This window comes from Eulemur rufifrons, chromosome 2 (genome assembly GCF_041146395.1).
Source record: "Eulemur rufifrons isolate Redbay chromosome 2, OSU_ERuf_1, whole genome shotgun sequence".
Classification (NCBI taxonomy): Eukaryota; Metazoa; Chordata; class Mammalia; order Primates; family Lemuridae; genus Eulemur; species Eulemur rufifrons.
The window spans coordinates 78,939,118-78,960,495 of NC_090984.1; the positions used below are offsets into that span (position 1 = coordinate 78,939,118).

Sequence of the window (21,378 nt, forward strand, 5' to 3'; positions counted from 1 at the left end):
CTCATCAAAAGAGAAAATCTACATCATTCTTTACCTCTGGAACCAATGATACTTTCTGGTGTGACTTTATAATTATAAATCAGGAAGTAATAAAAACAGCTTAACAGTTGATTAGAAACTCAGGCAGAAATTTGCTTCTATTTATAGTATCTACCATGCATGAAAACCAATCTACAAATAATTCTTTGAAAATATAAAAAGAGGTTGGTCCCCAAAAGATGTCACCATGTCATTTGTTGCTATATATAATGCCACTGATTGGATATATTGTATTGAGTATGTTGTTTTTATTGTTTGATTTAATGACTATAAAGGTCTTCCATTCCTTCATGAATTCGTCAGTTACATAACTTAATTTTTTCTCATATTTTACTAAAAGTAATTCTCCTATAATGGGGTTTTCAGGCATACAACTTCACAGTTAGAAAGGAAGTAAAATTTTCTTACTCATCTGCTCTTTAACATTATATGTGTCATTATTGAATCTAATGGGTAGATAGTTGGAAATTGATTGTAACCTTAATAAGTTTATGCCTCAGAATATGAACAAACCATTTTATATTATTCAAATTTTATCTTTCCCTTGGAATTCAGGATAGAAGTCAAGAGAGATTTTCTGCTCAAATTATATTACCAAAGACATGTAGACTAAATTCTCAATTCTTTATTATTTAATTTTTGGTTTAATAAAATAGATACAAAATATTGGAGTGAACATGACCGTATGTCACTTGTATCATCAAGTTCTAAGAGTAAAAGTTACTCTAAAACTTTTATATCAGAAAAAAGGCCAAGTTTCAAATTTCTTCTTCAGATATCCTTTTTTGCCTTACTTTTACTAATCAGTCTAGAGTCTAAGGTCCTCACTTTTTTCTTAAAGGATAACATAAAATACCTTTGAAAATGTTAAAGGGAAAGGGGTTGAAATAAGAATGAGTTACATTTCTAATGTATTTTTTCTTTCACGAAGATTGACAAATATTAATACAAAAAAGAAAAAGAAAAAGAAACAGTTCATTTTCTATTTTCAGAGTAAGCAATCACCCTTAGACAATGTATTTTATTTCTGGCCATATTTTTACAACAAAAACAGAAATGGCTATTTAATAATATCCCAAATTTGGCAAATGTTGGCCTACCAAAAATATAGCTACAATTTTATATTTTATACCTGGAAGTCTATGATAACTAACCATTTTATATGCTTATATCTCCAATTAAGTCATAGAATTCTATTCTACTTAAGGAAATAGATGGTTAGTTTGACAAATAGAACATAAATTGATCTGTCCTTTACAAATCAGATACATGGATAATGTAGGTCATTAACATGATAGCAAAGTTAGTAGATGCAGAATTCCTCAGAAATAAAGGCTTTTTTTCCCTGCAATCATAGAAATTGGAGAAGTTAGGGGGACTCAGCAAAAGAATCATTCTTGAAAATCTTGCTGGTGAAATTATGATACCTCATCTTAGGCCAAAAAAGTGGATCATGATGTTGCTTTAGTCTCAGTAGTAAGGAATTATAAAAATGGACTCCATCAACAAAACTGTGAGAGAGTAGAGGCTGTTTGGTTTTCAGTTTTTGCTCATGGCCTATGATTTCTTTCCAACAGTATTTTTATGTTAAGTAAATATGTGAGTTATTTTTTTGAGCATTAAAGTCCTTCTTTATGTACTACTATGCATAATAGTTTCAACAAAAACAACAAATAAAACAAAACAATGCAAGAAAATATAATAAAAATGATTATAATTCCAGAGGCTGTAAAATTGTGTCATATCAAATATAGCGATCGCATTGTTTTAATTTACTTTTTTGTTTGTTATATAACAAAGATAAACACTGGTGGAAAAGATTGTTAGGAACCATTTAAATTTATATATCCCTCTTTAAAATTGGTTTATTCATTTATTATATTTTAAGGAAAATAGAATATATGCTAATAATCAAGCAGTGCATAAAATAGATTTGTGTAGAAATGGAGGACATGGGTAATTTGTGTTACGCTGCTGACATTAATTGCCAAGTGTTACAGTGGATACTCTCAGGGTATACTTCAAAATAGTCAATAATTACCTTAAAAAACATATATTTTCACTATATTTTATATAGGGGTATTTGCAGAAGAAGCACAGTACTTTTTAGTGTGCTGTAAATTCTTTTCTGTCAAGTAACTGTAAATCTGAAGTTTCAGCTTTTTAGAGATTATTGTTTGTAACAGAGGAAAAACTGTTTTCATTGCCTCTGCTAAGTCATAGTTGATGTATTTGCAAACATTGAGAAAATACTGCAGAATTCTTATTAAAAAGTGCTAACTCTTTCCTTAAGAATGGTTCAGAGAGGAAAGATAATATTTATATCTCTATTCACATTCAGTATTTTGGTAACTATATATTTTTTCTTAAATACTGAGTTTGCAAAAGTCATTTCCTAGACTTTCCAAATTTTGATATATTGACTATAAATGTAAACACAGTTGGCTTCTTGACACTGTAACTTTGTAAAAATGTATGTATAGGCATACCTCATTTTATTACACTTCACTTTATTGTGCTTCACAAATTCTGTGTTTTTACCAGTTGAAGGTTTGTGCCAACCCTTCATAGAGCAAGTCTATTGTCATCACTTTTGCTCCAAACAGGGCCCATGTAAGATGAAGAATTTGATAAATGTTGTGTGTGAAAGTGGCACATTCCTTCTCTCTCTCTCTTTCTCTCCTCTGGCCTCCCTATTCCCTGACACACAACAATATTGAAATTAGACCAATTAATGACTCTACAATGTTCTTTAAGTGTTCAAGTGAAAGGAAGAATAACACATCTCTCACTTTAAATCAAAAGCTAGAAATGATTAAGCTTGATGAGGAAGCCATGTCAAAAACCATGATCAACAAATGCTAGGCCTTTTGTTCCAGTTTGCCAAATTGTGAATGCAAAGGAAAAGTTTTCAAAGAAAATAAAAAGTGCTACTTCAGTGAAAACACAAATTATAAGAAAGCAGAATCACCTTATTACTAATGTGAAGAAAATTTGAGTAGTCTGGGTAGAAGATCAAACCAGCCACAATCCTTTCTTAAGCCAAAGCCTAATCCAGAGTAAGAACCTAACTCTTCAATTCTATGAAGGCTGGCAGAGGTGAGGGAGCTGCACAAGAAAAGTCTGAAGCTAACATAGGTTTGTTCATAAGGTTTAAGGAAAGGAGCCATCTCCATAATAGAGAAGTGCAAGGTGAAGCAGCAAGTGCTGATGTAGATGCTGCAAGTTATCCAGAAAATCTGGCTGAGATCATTGATGAAGGTGTTCACATTAAGCAACACATTTTCAGTGGAGACAAAACAGCCTTTTATTGGAAGAAGATGCCATCTAGGACTTTCATAGCTAGAGAGGAAAGATCAATGCATGTGGCTTCAAAGCTTCAAATGACAGCCTGATTCTCTTGCTTCAGTGCTCATTTACCATTCTAAAAACCCTCGGGCCCTTAAGAATTATGCTGAATATACATTGTGAATTATGCTAAAACCTACATTTGCAATTCATGGAAGGAGGTCAAAATAGCAACATTAATACAAGTTTGGAAACCCGCATACAACATTTAGGGGTTCAAAACTTGGTGTAGGAAGTAACTGAAGAAGGGGTGGAAATAGCAAGAGAACTAGCCTTAGAGTGGGAGCATGAAGATATGACTGAATTTCTGCAATCTCATAATAAAACTTTAACAAATGAGGAGTTGCTTCTTATGCATGAGCAAAGAAAATGGTTTCTTGAGACAGAATCTACTGTTGGTGAAGGAGTGAATATTGTTGAAATGGCAACAAGGGATTTAAAATATTCCATAAACTTAGTTGATAAAGCAGGTGCAGATTATCAGGATTTTTTAACAATTAAGTATTTCTAATTAACCTATTACATTTTTTAGATATGATGCTATTTCACACTTAATAGACTACAGTATAATGTAAACCTAACTTTCATGTGTGACTTGCTTTATTTTGACAGTCACTTATCATGGTGGTCTGGAACCAAACTCACAATGTATCTGAGGTACCACTGTATTTTAAAGAGTCTTTGTTATTTTTGCTTGAAAAACAGCATATATTTATGACAATAAATTAATATATGTTGGTATTGTAGAACACCAAGTAAGGCATTTTTTCTACCATTCAAGAAACTTTAAGTGTTTGAACTAGCAGATGAGAAACACAAATATAAATTTATGTATTCTTAATACTGCTATATGCAAATCCATGTTTTAGGCATTGTGAGAAACAGTACAAAGTCCCTCTTCTCACAGGGCTTATAGTCTAGCTGGGGAAGACAAGGCACAAATATATGAACATTTAAATAATAGATATGTTTAACAGAGTTTAAGAAATGTCAAGTGGTAGGTGTAAAATGAATGATACAGAGTACTAATGCTGTAAGTTTACACAAGAAGAGAGCATCACTGTAGGATGAAATGATCTAGGTTTTCATGACCTGATTTTTAAATAACCTTTTGGGATTACCCAGAGAAAAGAAGGAAGGGAAAATTATGGGAAAGTAGCATTGACTGTAGAGAGGGCTGGGACTGAAAATTGGAGCATTGTACACTTCCTCAGTCTTTACTTTTACTTAATATAATTTGGCTTTGGTTAACTGAAAGATTTGGACTGACCACAGAGATGGATGATTTTATAAACAAAATCACAGAGGTGGCAAAGCAAAAAACATGTTGACAACAGTGATGGATAGGAGGATACCATTTTCAGTGTAGCGTAGAGACTCAAAAGACGAGTAATATATGATATACATAGAACCAGAGTCCATGCAAAAGTATTTGAGCATTGCCTAAATATGAAATTCTCTTTTAGGCATAGCATTTCAGCATTATGTCAGACACAAGTCTTGCATGCAAGAACTTTGCAATTCTCCTCAGTAGATAAGATATATACAAGACATCATGTGATACAAGTACTAAGAGGAAAGGCCTAGTAGGATAACCATATAATTTATCTTGCAAACCTTGTACAAGAGGTCTCTACATTATTAAAAAGCTATACTTTTTGAAATATTTATTTCTTAACTGACAGATTAGTTTGACTATATTGGTGGAACCAAAATTAGTTCCTTTAAAAAACTAATTCAAAAATATTTTTTAAAAAGCAAAATATAGCATTTATCTGTGTACATTAATAAAGAAATATTGTCAAGTTATATTAATTAAAGAAAATTTATGAATAAAATAAGCAAAATAATTGTTTTTGGTATATAATCATTTACCTCACTCACTTTCTGAGTGAATCTAATACCATGCCATTAAATTTTTCCAACGTGCTGATGTTTCTTTTCATTTTTAAATAAAATTTACTGTTTGTTCACAGTTGCATCTCATGATTTATAAATTTGAAATTAATGGAATCTTTAATTGGCTATTTTCTGTCAACCAGCTTTTTCTTTTAAGAAAATAATGCCTTTAAATGTGCTTTCAGAGAAGCACCATCAAAAGTTTCCTACCAAAAATTCAGATATCCCAAGTGCCACTGGAGATTTTAAAATTAAATGTCATATATTTGAGTAGTTGTTTAATTTGTTCAGTCTCCCCTTGCTCTGTAGGAATGAATTTCAATATCTTCCTGGTTGCAGGCCTGGTTTTCAAAAATATCAATGTGCTGAAAGGTTCAAACACTGAAATATTTGGTTACTTCACACATTGAAAGAGAGTATTTTCAGCTGTGTGGTAACTTTTCACTCACATTATAATTCTTGTCTTTGCCATTAAAGGCAGAAAAGAGATTATGAGAACTTTGATCAGTTCTCTTCTTCATCCAATAAAATGCTAATCTCATAATACCTAGTAGGGTCTTCAATAAGGTTAGTTTAAATATTAATTGATATAATTGTACAGAATTAGTATTACTAATATTAGCAAGTGTAAATATAATGCTGTAAGTATATTAATAATGAAATGTAGATAAGTAACTCTAATAAAAATATATCAATATATTTTGCATGATTCCACTGGATATTTCAAATTAGAACTCTAGTCTCCAACCCTTAGGCATATCACCAGCCCAACACCCTCATCCTCAGCCTCTCTACCTTACTATTTTAACAAACCAAACTCAGTATTTTATATTCCTGGTATTTCTAGTGAGTATCTAGCAGGATACTAATTTCCAATTCCTCAAACTGTTGTAGGAAAATAAATTAGGAATTGTAGTCTCTAGGGATGTGTTAATTGTCTTATTTCCATTTTTAATTTATTTTTCTATTTTTAATGATTTTTCATAAGTAATTTTACTTCTTGTGGTTCCTTCAAGCTACTTTACTCATATTTATCTAACAATGATCTTCCAAAAACAGCTTTATACTCGGTTTGGGATTATTCTATAGGCAAAGGTCTCATCTAAGCCTTATGAATGCAATGCTGGGATGTATCTCCTGCTAATTTTGCTATGCTTGCACATATGTGTTTTCTTTTTTAATACTGTAGAATGAAAGTGCTCCTATTTATTATACAAATATGCAAAATAATCAAAACACTCAGAACACGTCCAAATAGAAAATAAATGCTTCCTGCTCACACATCTTGTACTGGTCAGTCATTCCCAGATCAGGACAATGGTTTCCAGTGGATACTTGTATCCAGCTCTTCCTATCACATTTCTCAAAAATATTTACCTAGTCCATCAATTTATCAGTTAAAAGGTTACACAGCTGATTTATGATACTATAGTTTGTCCTAAACTATTGAACTATATCTGTTCTGGCAACCATATCAAAATGCTACTATAAAAAAAAACAGTTGCAACTGCCAACTTGCAAAAAATCTAGCAGTTACTTCCATGTTCTAATTTTCTCTTAGCACAAATACAAAGTTTATGCAAACTCAAGTTTCCATTCTGCTCTTCTATATCTCCCACCTACTTTTGCTAACACTGAAAAAACTTTAGCTAAGACCTAGTAACAGTCTTTCTAAATTATAGTTAATCCTGAACTCTCTAAGTAGGCATTTTCTGAAGTTCCTTTAAAATATTTTTTAACTAGTAATTATTCTTTAAATCTTTAGCACTGTATTTTTTTAATATTTATTTCTCCTTTAGGGCTTCTGAGGAAAATTATAAAGCATGAACAGAATAGAAATGCAGACAAGGAACAAGAAGTATTTTCTTGTTGCTAAAGGTAATGGTTTAAGTGACACAGACCAAAGTGACCTTCCCTTGGATTTAGTTTCCTAGTTTGTATTTGGTGAGTCTTGGATATAGACTCCTCTTGTGTTTATCAATGAGTTCTTATGAAGATTAAATGAAATAATGTGAAATTGGTTAGAAAGAAGTAATAAAAATACAAAATAATACCATGACCAGGAATAACCAATTTATCGAAATTGTTTTCTACTAATTTACTTTATTCATTTGAGGAATCAGTATAGTTCTTTAAATGCAAGTGTTTCTCAATAGGAGTTTGTTGAAAAGAATTGAACTGACCCTCGAGGATTATGCGTTTTTATGTAATCACATATTTAAGTTTTTAGGTATACAATGGGATGCTTTCTGAATTCCTTTTTTCAGTTTAAGTTCTTGCCAATGTTTCAGTTCTTTTTAATGCTTGTGGGTATATGTTACAGTGATTTATAGTATGGTTAGACTAGAGAATTTTTTTGGAGAAAGATTAGTTTTCTTGAGGGCACCTTTATCCCCTACCTGATTTAGTGTTGCCCAAAATGCATATACTGGCAACAAGGACATTATGCATTTGAAAAGAATTCAGACCACAATAGAAAAATCTACTCTCTAAGTTCAGCAATGCAACATGGCACTTATCCCAACAACTAAGCAAACCTTTGCTTGAATGGTTTCCCATGGAGCCAACAGAGTTGACCATTAGTGAGTAAAGCATCATCGATCATGAAAAGAACACCCAGCAAAGTCAAGGAACATCTTTGTGGACCTTACATAATTTCAGTGATGTGGTAATCAAGTGAAAAGGTAGACATTTGGTGTAAGAATCACAGATGTCATCAACTTATCTTACTGCATTAACACTGCTGTTTGTTATTCACTGTTATTTGCAATTGGGACATTTTACTAGGAAAAAACAAGACTTCATGCCTTCTTAGGTTTCACAGGCTGCTCCACAAATGTGATTCATCAAGAGTCAACCATTCTGAGTATTATCTTTGCCTAACAAAAAGTGCCACTATATTTTGTTAGTCTTGACAGCCTGAGGAAGCTTGCTGAAATAGGATCCAAGTGAGTACCAGTACACTGTAGTGCTCACAAACCACTGTTTGTACCTTATAGTGTTGGTACTTGGCACAGACACAAAATAACAGATGGCACAAAGATATCAATTGTTCTCCATTCAAGAACAGTGTCATACACAGAACTCAATTATGCACAAATGGATCCAGGAGCCCTTTGTACAAGAAGTTTTATCAGCTACCTCTACATCTGTGCCTTTGTTATTTGTACCAACAAAGCCTCTTCAGGGATTCTTTCTGAGGTAAAGCTACCGCTTTTAATTATAAAGCACCAGGGTGCTTTGCTCAACACTAATGACCACATAAAATGAAAAAACAATATTGAAGTCTACCAACGTGAGCATCTGCCAACAGTGATCCCAGAATATCCCAACCATTTTTCCTAAAAACATTGATGTTAGATCTTCTTTCTGATTCTCATCTACAGGCTAATTAAATTCATAATTAAGTTTGCTAGATTCCAGGTCTAACAAATAGTCTTAAATAGGCTATTGAGGAAATTTCCAAAAGAGAAACTTCTTAAGGAAATTAAAGATTCAACATGAATCTACCCAAAAGACACAACTAGGTGTCCAGCACGCTATCTTAGTCATCCTGTAAACACACTGGCAAATTGTTTGTCCTGAAGCATCAGTAGTAAGATATATGTGATTGCCCAGGACTGATTTAAGTATTGAAGTCAGTAGAACTGAGTAACTTACTCTATACTTCTTAGTATAACCTGTCAAGTGTGTCTGATTTTCTATCAGAAACTATTTATAATGCTTGGTTAAGAAAGCTTATTGATTTTCAGGACCATTCTGGGAGGAGGACTTTATGTCTCATAAAGGCAACTTTTCACATTTACTCAATATGGCTCTAGTTCAATTTCAAGCCATTATAGTGACACTTACAGTGCTGTCCCGGTTAGGTATGTTTGCATGCATGCATGAATGTATCTATGTATGTCTGCATCTGTCTACTTATCTGTAGTAGTAGTTCATGATAGAGAAACACTGAGATACCTGACATAGACTCTGCACTTACCTCAACTTATTTTAAGAAATGTATATTGACAGAAAGCTTATTTTCAAATGGCAGTTCTCACAAGTAAATGATTAGAGTACTAATATGCTCAAGGAAAATCTTTGGGAGAAAGATGGGATTTTTCATTACTAGTTTGATATTCTCTGTAATGAGTGAGTCCTATTGATTACTACTGGAGCAATGCCACAACATATTTTTGTAATATTTTGGCCCCACAAAGATGTAACAGAATTTGACATAAAATGTCTAAGGTAAACAAATGCTGTTATGCACTATTTACTCATGATATCCATGAAGATGACGATAGTGCTTAATCATAGGTTTATTTTGAGATAATGTTTGTCATGAACTATGGATCAGTTTAACACACATTCTCTCCTTTATGCAGGTGGGCATAAGGCCTATGTTCCGAGTATTCCATAATACAGATGCAGCAACATGGCACTCACCTAAGTGACCAGTTGAGAAGGAACTTACTTTGGTGATCTCAAGAGAGAAAATCATCTTAGGGAGAAACACTTGTGTCTGGACAGTTTTTGTTTAATTAAGCTCCTAAATATGCATAAGACTTACATAAAATTCAGGAGCAATATCTCCCTGATAATCAAGGGAAATGAATGACAGCAAAATTTACTAAGTTACTATATGTGCTAGGCAACTTTACGTGGACTGAGTCAAGTGAAATACAGTAATATAACACAGTTAGGGCCTCAAAAAAAGGACATCCTCCTTACTGACAAGCCATTATGTCTCATAAGGTAAGATAAGGGAAGCATGTATGCCAAAAAGTGTTGGGATTGAAACTGTTATTGTATGTGTGTGTGTATGTGTGTGTGCATGCATGTTGTAATTTACTGTATAAGTATGCCATAATTATTTAGGATATTGAGGATAAGTTGTAGAGATGGAGATGGATAAGAGAAGAAACCTGAGACAAAGATATACACTTTAAAAGTAGAAATCATGATGAATTTGCTCAATAAACTACCTATTAGATTTCTTGAAGACTCTTAGAACATTCCAACCAACTCTGAACATATCTGACTGAGAATATATTCCATAGACCTTCATAGAAAAGCAAAATACTGTCACCCCAGCATTATAGTCACCAAGAAGGCAATTATTAAGAGTTTAAAACATAGAAGGAAACAGATTGTGATAACCACAAATAAAGAAAAATCATATTTTCTTAAAACTAATTGTAAAAGAAAAAATAGATAATATTAACAGTTTAAGAATTATAATGTAAATTGGCATCAAAGGAATATCAAGCACTTAAGGGATGCAAGTTGAGAATTCCAATACCTCAAATCAATAAACTCATCCATTTGAACATTTGCAGACTCCTGTCTTTGTCATCATTTATTCTAAATACTTGATCTCTCCTTCATCTTCCTTCCTCTGACCATAATCAGGAAAATAGAAGAACAGGGATGAATATCAGGGAGGAAAAACTGAAGAGTTCACTGCTTGTGAGGCATTCTGCTCTCTAACCTGATCACTACACTTTCTTAATACAGGTCAACTCACACCCCTCTATCTATCCACCACCTTGATTTCCTCATGCCTACTCATCCTACTCCTATTTCCTATTGTTTCACAACTTTCATTCTTCTTTATTCTTATTCCTTCATTTATAAATGTCACTTCCCAATGTGTCAGTCCAAAGTATAATGTTAGCATGAAGACAGTATTAGCACAAGTGGAAGAAGGAAATGTGGAGGCACAGGTCCAAATAAGCATAAAAAGTATAAATTGCAATATAAATCTTGAAAATGCCTTAAGAAAGTTATTATTCCATTATAAAGTATGTATATTGACTTAGGAACTTTGGTCTTAAGTGGTTTTTATTAACTTTCTTCAAGAAAGAGTACATTCTTACTACATGTTACATTTTCTCACTTTTGTCGTAGTGAACATGGCTTCTTAAGATGGCACTAGCTAGCAATTCTAGTATAGCTACAGGAATATGAGATAAGTGTTATATTTTTTTCCTCTTTCCATAGGACTTCTTAATTATGTCCTCAGATTCACAATGCAACAATCATGCTGATTACTTCATAAATTATGAAGAATGGAAATAGGAAACTATGGTCAAATAAAAAGAAGTAGAGTTACTGAGAATTTATATTTACCTTATAGAATGGATAGGGAAAAAAAGGCATACTTGTTAAGACAATAAAATACATATGCCTGGGGATTGTGATTTATTATCAGAGAATGAACTAAGTATAAATATAAATACAAGGTGGAAAGTTGATATTTTTCATCTTGTCAGGTGACAACATGTGACTGTTTTTTCATCATGGCTAGAATTACATGTTAATAGTATGATAGAAACTGAATATAACTTCAGCTTGAATTGTATGTTGTCAATAGCTACTCAAAACACATCCTGTTAAATCCTGTGTAACTGTGTCAATGGGAGAGGAAAAGATACCCATAACATGAAATAATAGATTGTTTCTACTGCCAAAATAGCTTCCATTTTGATTACATTATCAGGTAGAACTACACACATGAACTTATATGTGTTCTATATGATTAGCTACCTAAGTAGAACCACAGCAGGTGGCAGAGGAGACAAGTGGCAGAAACCACCAAGTAGATCATAAATATTTCATAAAATCACAGAAGTCTCAGAATACGAAGATATATTAAAGGCCAGCAGTTCAGTAGCCCATGTAGTTGAACTGAAATTCCTGCTACAAATTTCCTACCATGCAGTTTATCCATATTATGAAATTAAAACTACAGCTCCAAATTTCATATATATGACAAAATATTTGCTTTGTCTTATGTAGAACAGGCTGTAATAAAATATCAGTCCTCTATATAATATAGTGTCCCTAAGCGTTCCCAGGTCGAAATCCAAACTTTATCACTTGCTAGACATGTGATCTATTTCCACATTGGTGAAATGAAGATGATAACAGTGTGTAATCATAGGTTTATTTTGAAAATTAAATGAGACCAACATATATGAAGCACTTAATGTAGTCTAAAGGTTTTATGTAGAACATTCGTCATAAAAGACTAGTTTACTGTGAGCATGGGACTTGTTCAGGTTTGTTTACTAGTAATTCAAGTGCTTATTTAATATCTCTTGAATAAATTACTAGAAATAAAAAAAAGTTTCATAGTGAATTCATTTGGAAAATGCTACAGGTTCTATTCTCCTCTTGAAAATCCGTGATGGTCTTTAACAAATAAAAGGTACTGAGAAGTACTGTAAACAAGTACAGGTAACAGGTAAAGAAAACTGTTGGTATTTTTTAAGCATTTTCCAAAAATATTAACTAATATTTTTGCTATTTGAACCTCAACTTTTATTTCTGAGGTTCCGCTAATGGCCAGTGTTGTATGCAACACACATTTAAAAAGGTGTCTTTGAAACACTATTTCATTTAAAAAAAAGCAAGATCAAAGATTTAAAATAATTTATATTAAGGGTACTAAATCCAGATAGAGAATAAAATACAAATTTTATTTGAAAAATATGGCAAACTTCACTTTGTTTTTTATAGCCATATGGTTAATAATCTCAGTAAAAAAGGTTTGAACATCAAGCTTCTAGTTATTGACTTGTTTTCATATATGGAATCAAACACACACACACACACACACACACACAAACACGACAGAGCCATAAAATGCAGGAGCAAGAGAGCAAGGATTATGGGATTACAACTGCAAGTATCAGGGCACACACTCTGAATTAGGCTTTATACTCTGATTTTTTTCTGGCTACCATCTGGTCCTTCAATATGAAATAAGTAGTGTTAATATATTTAACTTGTCTTATTGGGGTCATATAGCCAGACATTTTTTATTATTATGAATGTACTTCCTGTTCTGTCCTTTCATGTTTCTATTTAAAGTTCTGTGGAAATGTCACATACTTCAATAGGAACTTCAAGATACAGAATGATAATAGGGAAGACATCTTCTGCTTTAGAAAGGTCATCTCCTGAGGATTATTTAAATCCTTCAAGAAATGTAAAGAAGATTTTAGAGTTTTGAGAAAGTAATAGTATGTTCATCTTGGTACTTAGAAAATACTTTTTTATTAAGTACTGACTTGTTTATTCTATTTATCAAAGAGAACACTTGTCAAATAGCAACACCATCTGTCACTCGATAATTTACCCTTAATAGTCCTTAATACCTCTCTTCTTTTTTTATTCACATCCTAAGATTCAAAGCAACTAAATTTAGTCATTTATGGCTTTGATATTTAAATATTTGGAAATTTTATATCCACAAATTGTACATAAAAATTTTTTTTAATGAAAAAAGTTAATGATGTCTGTGAGGACATTTCCAAACATACAGCTTACATCAGTAGTTTTTCTTTTTTTTCGGACTTGAATGTTTCTAAGAGAAATATGTGAAACTAAAATGTGATTATTTTCCCTCATACTTGCAAGAGGAACAAAATAGTTAATGTAACTGTGCTTTATAATAAACCCTTAAAATTAAAAATGAACTGTCAAATGCCTTTGTTCATTCAATACATTGGCTAGATCACTTGGCTAGATCACTATCTGTAATAACATTGAATTCAGTATAAGACACTCTTAGATACCAACGAAACGTTGAAATACAAAAAGGGCCTTGTTTATAAGTAATCATTTTGTCATGGACTCAGGAAAATGCACAGTTATATGATCTCAATAGAAGGAGAATAATTGCTTCCAACTCATGACTTCATGATTTGGTGAAAAAAGCTAGTCCTAAATATAATCTTTCTGTCAAAAGATCAAAAGTAACAGATGCTATCAACAGCTGAAGTATACACCAAGGCAATAAAACTGTTTCTAGTGACAATGCTTTAGAAACTCTCATACCATTCAAATCCATAGCATGAACATAAACCAAAGACGGAAAAAGAGAATAATATCCCACAGCAAATCTAACTTGGAATTTCAAATTTGGAAGTGACTGAAATTGTTAAAATGTCCATAAAATTAAATATGGTATTTTTATTCAAAAGAAAAAATTAAAATGTAGATACCAATGTTATCAGAAGTTGTTCATGGCTATTTACTAGTTAAGCAATTAGTTAAGAGATTTAAAATAAGACAGTTTTCTTATTCCAGTGAGGGGATAATTACTGGCAGCTCCATATCTGTCACAATGAAATGCTACAGAAAAATTTACTAGTAATTTATGTATTACAGTAGCTAGTAGCAATTGTTTATGATTAAATTTATTATACATTAGAATAGTACAGTATAGTGATCTTTATTTTTACAATAGTTTTTAGTAGTCGGATAGAGACCTGAGTTCTCCAGAAATCATATACTTATTTGTACTTTGCCAAAAAGCTCCTACATAATGAACATAGCTATGTAAATTGTTTCACTATGATTATGTAAAGAAATTAAATTTTGAGCTCAGCTCTACAAAATGAACTGAGACAAAAATAGCTTTTGTGACTGTCCTGATGATTCCTGAGCATGCATGAAGCTGATTAATAGCACAGCAATATGCCTTGACTAAATCTAATCACTTACATATCATTTAATATTGACAAGGGGAAATGAGGGATGTGAAAACATTTTCAACAAAAGTCCTGAAATTGTACACCTCTTTTCCCAATAACTATAACTTATTCAATCTTGTAATTTATTGGCACTTTATTTACTGTGAATACTTATGTTAAAAAAATAAAAATTCCTTCTCATACACTAGGAAATTCAACTCTGATGAAAAATGTTATTAGTAATAAAGATATTTTATTACCCTAGTGGTATGATGATGTGATAGATTTCTATAATAAAATAGCATTGTTTATTAAGCACATTTTTCCCAGTTATCCATAAATGAATAAGGATTATAAAAAAACACCTGGAAACTATTTACCTCCTCTATTAATGTTTTAAGGTTCCTTCACTATCAGGTTTGATTCTAACATTGAGTTTGGTTCTCAATACATCATACTGAATAGTTATGAATCCTAATTAAATCCTAAACATTTAAATCCCTGATGATAAATAATACTTATTATAAATTTTACACAGTTATCACTTTTTCCCTATGTTGCTCTTATATACTAGGGTCCATATTGAATATCTTTTTATTTAATTCATTCAAGCTTTCATCTTTCTGTTTTAAAAAGCTGTGTCATAAAGGATTTGACTTTGCACAAAGACAGGCATTGCCTTTGCACCAGCTTCTGGGTGGTAATCTATGTTATGCCTAATAGAAGCGTCTTTGTTCAGAGTGGGAGCTAGCCACACCCAATAATCTTAGGTTGGAATATAGACATGCCAGAAAGATCAATGATCTGATTTTTGGTGGCGGGTAATCATACCAGAAAGATCAACCATATGATTTTGGGTGAGGGCTTTGGGTCATACCATATCAGTTCCCCTGTAAATTGAATTCAATTATGTGGATAATCAATCAATCAATTATGCCCATGTAATGGAGCTTCAACAAAATCTCTGAACACAGAGACTTGGATAAGTCCCCCAGGCTGGCAATACTCTGTGCATATTGTCACAAATCAATGCTGGGAAGGTAATGCATTCTGCTTCCACTGGGAGAACAATGGGAGCTTCATATTTGCAACCTTACTAAACTCTGCCCTGTGTTTCTCTTACTTTGGCTGATTTTAGTCTGTATATTTTTCTCATAATAATCTGTAACTTTAAATACAATATAATATTTTCAATGAATTCTGTGCATCCTTAAAACAAATTATCAAACGTAAGATTGGTTTTGGGGACTGGCTGAGTCGACACCTGTAGTTGGTGTCAGAAGTGAGAGCAGTCTGCAAAGGATCCTGTGCTCAAACGTTGCAGCTGGATTAAGTTCTAGGAAGAAGGGCTTGGATAACATATTAACTAAAAGGCAAACACACACACACACACACACACACACACACACAGAAAACACTCAAATACATAAATGCAGAAACTCAGTCAAAACATAAAATGAACATCAACAGATCAAATTGTATAATAGATTAACAAATATATTTCAATAGCTTACCATCGGTGTCACGTTGCTCTCTCTCATGCCTTTTGTACTATAAGTGGATTTTAATAGTTAATTCAAGTGTTGCTGTGAAACAGCCTTAATTGTAAGAGCAAAATACCCTTAAATATAAAGTTCTAGAATTGAAAGTATTAAAGCATTAATTTTTGTCTTGATGAAAAGCAAATAACTACATAAGATAGTGGAAAATGCAATTAAATGTAACTCCCTGTAATATTTTCATTTTTTTCATTTCTTATTTTAAATACAAATGATAATTTCTTTGTTTTCTTAAGACATCATTTTCAGACCTTGCCTGATTACAGTATTATTCTCATAAATACAACCACGTTAGTCAATACCAGTATTTAAAAGGAAAAATTTGGAATACCTAATTCCAAAGTTAGCTTGTTTAGTACACATCAAAGTCATATTTCTGAAATTTGATAGGAGAAAAATATCTCTGCTCAGAGATATTAGATCATTATGTGGTGATGAATGTCACTTATGAAAAGGATTTGATGCATCAAAAAGCAAAGTAAAACAAAACAAAAATCATTTCTATTTACTTTGCTTTCATTTTGTTTTACTGTCAATACCATTTTGTTTTACTGTTAATACATTATCTACTACAGCGGCTATCAAATCAATGTCCATTAGAACAAACTAGGGAGTTTTGTGATGCCGAGATTACAATTTAAGATATTCTGTTAGGCTGGGACCAAATCTCCAGGTGGCAGATACAGACCAGGAGGACAGTTCCTAGGGGCAAAGAAGCCTGGGATGGGACTGCAAGAAAACATAGCTAACAACTTCAAAGAGCAGGAACTTGAGGTTTTGAGGCAAACACACCTGTGGAACTGCAACCTTGTTATAAGAACACCTACCAGTCATGTATATCAATCCTCTGGTAACATCCCACAACTCCTGTAAGCCCGCCCCTGGACCAGGCCTATAAAAGGAAACCACCTGGGAGTCCTCAATGTCGTTCTCCATTCCTAGAGACTGACCCATTCCTCTCTGGGACATACTCTCGCTTTGTATAGCTCCCTTCTTTTCTTCAATAAAAGCTGTTTGTGTGGAATTGCTTCCTGTCTTAGGTCACTCCGTCACACCAGGCCTGCTTGCGAATTTTCCAAGCATGGAACCAAAGACCCAGAACAATTCTAAATTGGTAGTTTGGGCAGGATCCTGAGTTTCTTCATTTTAACAAGCTCTCTAGATAGTTCTGTTACATACCAAAGTTTAAGAACTACTGAACAACTAAATTAAAAGTTTCTTGAGGACCAGACCTAGCATACTGCTTTGCATTAAATAAATGTTGTAGAACTTCAATCAATTACATTTTAGGGATTAGTTTTCATCATTATACCATTTAATTAACCATCATTGTTTAATTAATTTGTGATCTTTGTCAGGTAGCATATGTGTTTTAATATATGTCTTTAAATTATTTCCACGACAATTGCTTTGATAGTATATTTTCCTGAATTTTTTATGAGAAATAAACTCTTGCCAATTGTTCTGAATGTTTTAATGTTTCATTTGACAATATTTAAATCAGATGTTATTCAGAAAAAACTTTTCAACATAATTTTATTAATGTGAAAATTCAGTTGTTCACACACTTAAGGAAGGTATTAGTATAAGGCAACTATTATCAAACACTTTCAATATAATAAAAACTTATATTTGTTTTTGAATATAAAACTTTCTTTTTATTATTTATGACAGTATAATAAAAATTTGGAATTAGAGCAAATTAAAGAGCAAGTTTCTTAAATTCTGCACATTAAGCACTATGTTTCTTATAAGGGTTGTGTGTTCAATTCAGTCGGTAGGAATAAATGGAGATGCAATTTCATTTTCACATTAAAAAACAAAAAAAAAAATGGTCTAAAATAGGATAGTTCAATGTCCATTCACTTCTAAACCAGTGATCATGATCATAACCATATGTACCATTGGTCAAAGGGGGAGGAAAATAGCCAGTATATGTTAATAGCTTTGTGAAGTCCTTAAGCAGTATTCTGGGAGAGATGACATAGTAGCAACATTTTCACAGGTTTTAGGAAAAGCTTTTAATTGTCTAAGTTTTGCCATTACTTTCAAAGAGCACCAACTTTCTGCTGATAAAAAATTCAATTCTTTGAGGTATCTCTGTACTACTTTCCATAGAGGTTGTACCAGTTTGCAGTCCCACCAGCACTATATGAGTGTTTCTATCTCTCTACATCCATGCCAACATTTATTGTTTTGGGACTTTTTGATAAAAGCCATTCTCACTGGATTTAAGTGATATCTCACTGTGGTTTTGATTAGCATTTCCCTGCTGATTAGAGATGTTGAGCATTATTTTTAATGTTTGTTGGCCATTAGTCTACCTTCTTTTGAAAAGTTTCTGTTCATGTCCTTTTTTCACTTTTTAATGTGGTTGTTTGATTTTTTTCTTGCTGATTTTCCTGAGTTCTATATATATTCTAGTTATCAGCCCTTTATCAGATGTATAGCATGCAAATATTTTCTCCCATTCTGTATGTTGTCTATTCAATCTACTGATAGTTTCTTCGGCTGTGCATATACTTTTTAATTTGATCAGGTCCCATTTATTTATTTTTGTTGTTGCTGTGATTGCTTTTGGGGTCTTCAAAATTCTTTGCCTAGGCCCATGTCTATAAGAATTTTTCCAACATTTTCTTCTAGAATTCCTATGGTTTTTTGCCTTAGATTTAAGTCTGTTATCCATCGTGAGTTGATTTCTGTGAGAGGTGAGAGGTATGGATCTTGTTTCAGCCTTCTACATGTGGCTATCCAATTTTCCCAGCACCATTTGTTGAATAGGGGTTCTTTTCCCCAGTGTATATTTTTGTCTGCTTTGTCAAAGATAAGGATGGCTATATGAGGATGGTTTTATATCTCAGTTCTCAGTCCTGTTCCATTGGTCTATGTCTCTGTTCTTGTGGCAGTACCATGCTGTTTTGGTTACTATAGACTTGTATAGCTTGAAGTCTGGTAAATTGATGCCTCCCAATTCATTCTTTTTGTCCAAGGTTGCTTTGGCTATATGGTTTCTTCTCTGGTTTCATATGAAGCATAGAATTACTTTTCTAGATCTGTGAAAAACGATGTTGGTATTTTAATAGGAATTGCATTGAATCTGTAGATCACTTTGGGTAGTATAGACATTTTACCAATGTTGATTCTGCCAATCCATGAGCATGGCATGGTTTTTCATCTGTTTGCATCCTCTGCTATTTCCTTCCTCAGTGTTTCATAGTTCTCCCTGTAGAGGTCTTTCACCTCCTTAGTTAAACATACTCCTAGTTATTTTATTTTCTTTGTTGCTATTGTGAAAGTATTGAGTCTTTGATTTTGTTCTCAGTTTGACTGTTGTTGGCATATATGAATGCTACTGATTTGCATACATTGATTTTGTAACCTGAGACTTTGCTGAATTTATTTATCAATTCCAGGAATTTCTTGGCAGAATCTTTCAGGTTTTCTAGGTATAAGACCATATCATCAGCAAAGAGCAATAGTTTTACCTCTTTTGCCCCCATTTAGATGCCCGTGATTTCCTTCTCTTGTTGGATTGCTCTGACAAACTACCTATTATATTATCCTGGATGAAGCTGTAGCCCATTCTTCTAAATGAAGTATCACAAGAATGGAAAAACAAATACCACATTTACTCACCATTAAATTGTTACTAATCGATCAACACTAATGTGTACATATGGGAAGTAATATTCACAGGGGATCGGGCAGGTGGGAGAGGGAGGAGGGGATATATAAATCCATACGTAACAGATGTGGTGCACACTTTCTGGGGGATGGGCACATTTGTTGTGCAGTGCATAGGCTATTTAGGTAACCAAACCATTTGTACCCCCATAATACTCTGAAATGAAAAAAAAAATCTAACAATAAAGAGTACAAAACATTTTTTTAAAAGTATTAAGAAAATTAAATTCTTATATACTTGAATTATTGCTTTAATTCTCTGTGGACTCAACATTATTCATATTCAAAATGCAGAGGGAAACCAGCAAAAATTAGAGCGTTGCAGCAACAGAAAGGTTCTGAGGAGTCCTGTGAACCCACCACAACTAAACCTGCTGGGCCTCTTTCCTGAGGGAATCACAACCAAGATGTTGAATAGCATATTTGAAACCTATGGCAGCTCCACCTATAGGGGAGCCAGTGCTACACAGAGTTCCCTGGGGTTTTTGGAGCACTGATGCTTTCTCAGTCTGAAAAGAAATCAAGGGCCTGAGCCCAGCACATTGTGCCCTGTACCATGTCTCAGCTGCTTTCTGCCACTCTGCTTGATTAAATGTTCAAAAGTGGGAATGTTGAGATTTCACAGGTCACCATGGTGGAGATAATCAGACATGCAGAGAGGGCTCCAGCCAACACTGTTGACAAAAGAGATGGCATGACAGCTGCATCCATGGATATTCACCAGTGGGTGGCACAGGTGGTAGCAGTGGTGAAAACACTGTGGTTCCTCCAGAAACATAGGGGACAGTGGCTGGCCACCTGAGATCATTTCAGAACAGAAAAGAGCCTGGTAGCCTTTAACAGCATGCCCCTTGAGGATATGAAAGGGTTTAGCACACTCATTCTGCAAGTAGCCAATGCACAGATGATGCTGAACAAATATAACAGCCAGGGAGAGCACCTATCAACAGTCTAGGAATGGGGGATGTAGGGAACTTGGGTGCGAATAACTTCATGCCAGCAAATAGCCTCACTGTGGCCAAAAACCAGGTGCTGAATTTGATTAAGGATTGTCCAAGACATGAAGGATTGTACTTTCAGGATCTTAAGAATTAGCTACAACACATGACTGTAGCCTCAATTAAGTAAGCTGTGAATTTTATTAGCAAGGAGGGATACATTTATTCCACTGTGAATGATGATCATTTTAAATCTATAGACACAAAATGTTAGTAACTGGATCTAATTGAATACTGAAGATTTTTCCCAGCTGGAACTATTTTCATCATCTCTTGTCTCCTGTTTCACGTTTGTCCATTTGATATTTAGGAAGTAGTTCTCATCTATAAAAGGTATCAATTGACATCTTTTTGAAATTCATTGCTCTTCTGTTTTTA

General features: G+C 33.3%; 1 protein-coding gene and 1 pseudogene across 2 annotated transcripts in view; one reads left to right on the forward strand and one right to left on the reverse strand.

The window, feature by feature from the left end:
- MDGA2 (MAM domain containing glycosylphosphatidylinositol anchor 2) overlaps positions 1–21,378 on the reverse strand; it is a 767,088-nt gene that overhangs the window by 113,885 nt on the left and 631,825 nt on the right. The window lies entirely within an intron of this gene.
- Positions 20,410–21,214, forward strand: LOC138380911 (replication protein A 32 kDa subunit pseudogene; annotated as a pseudogene).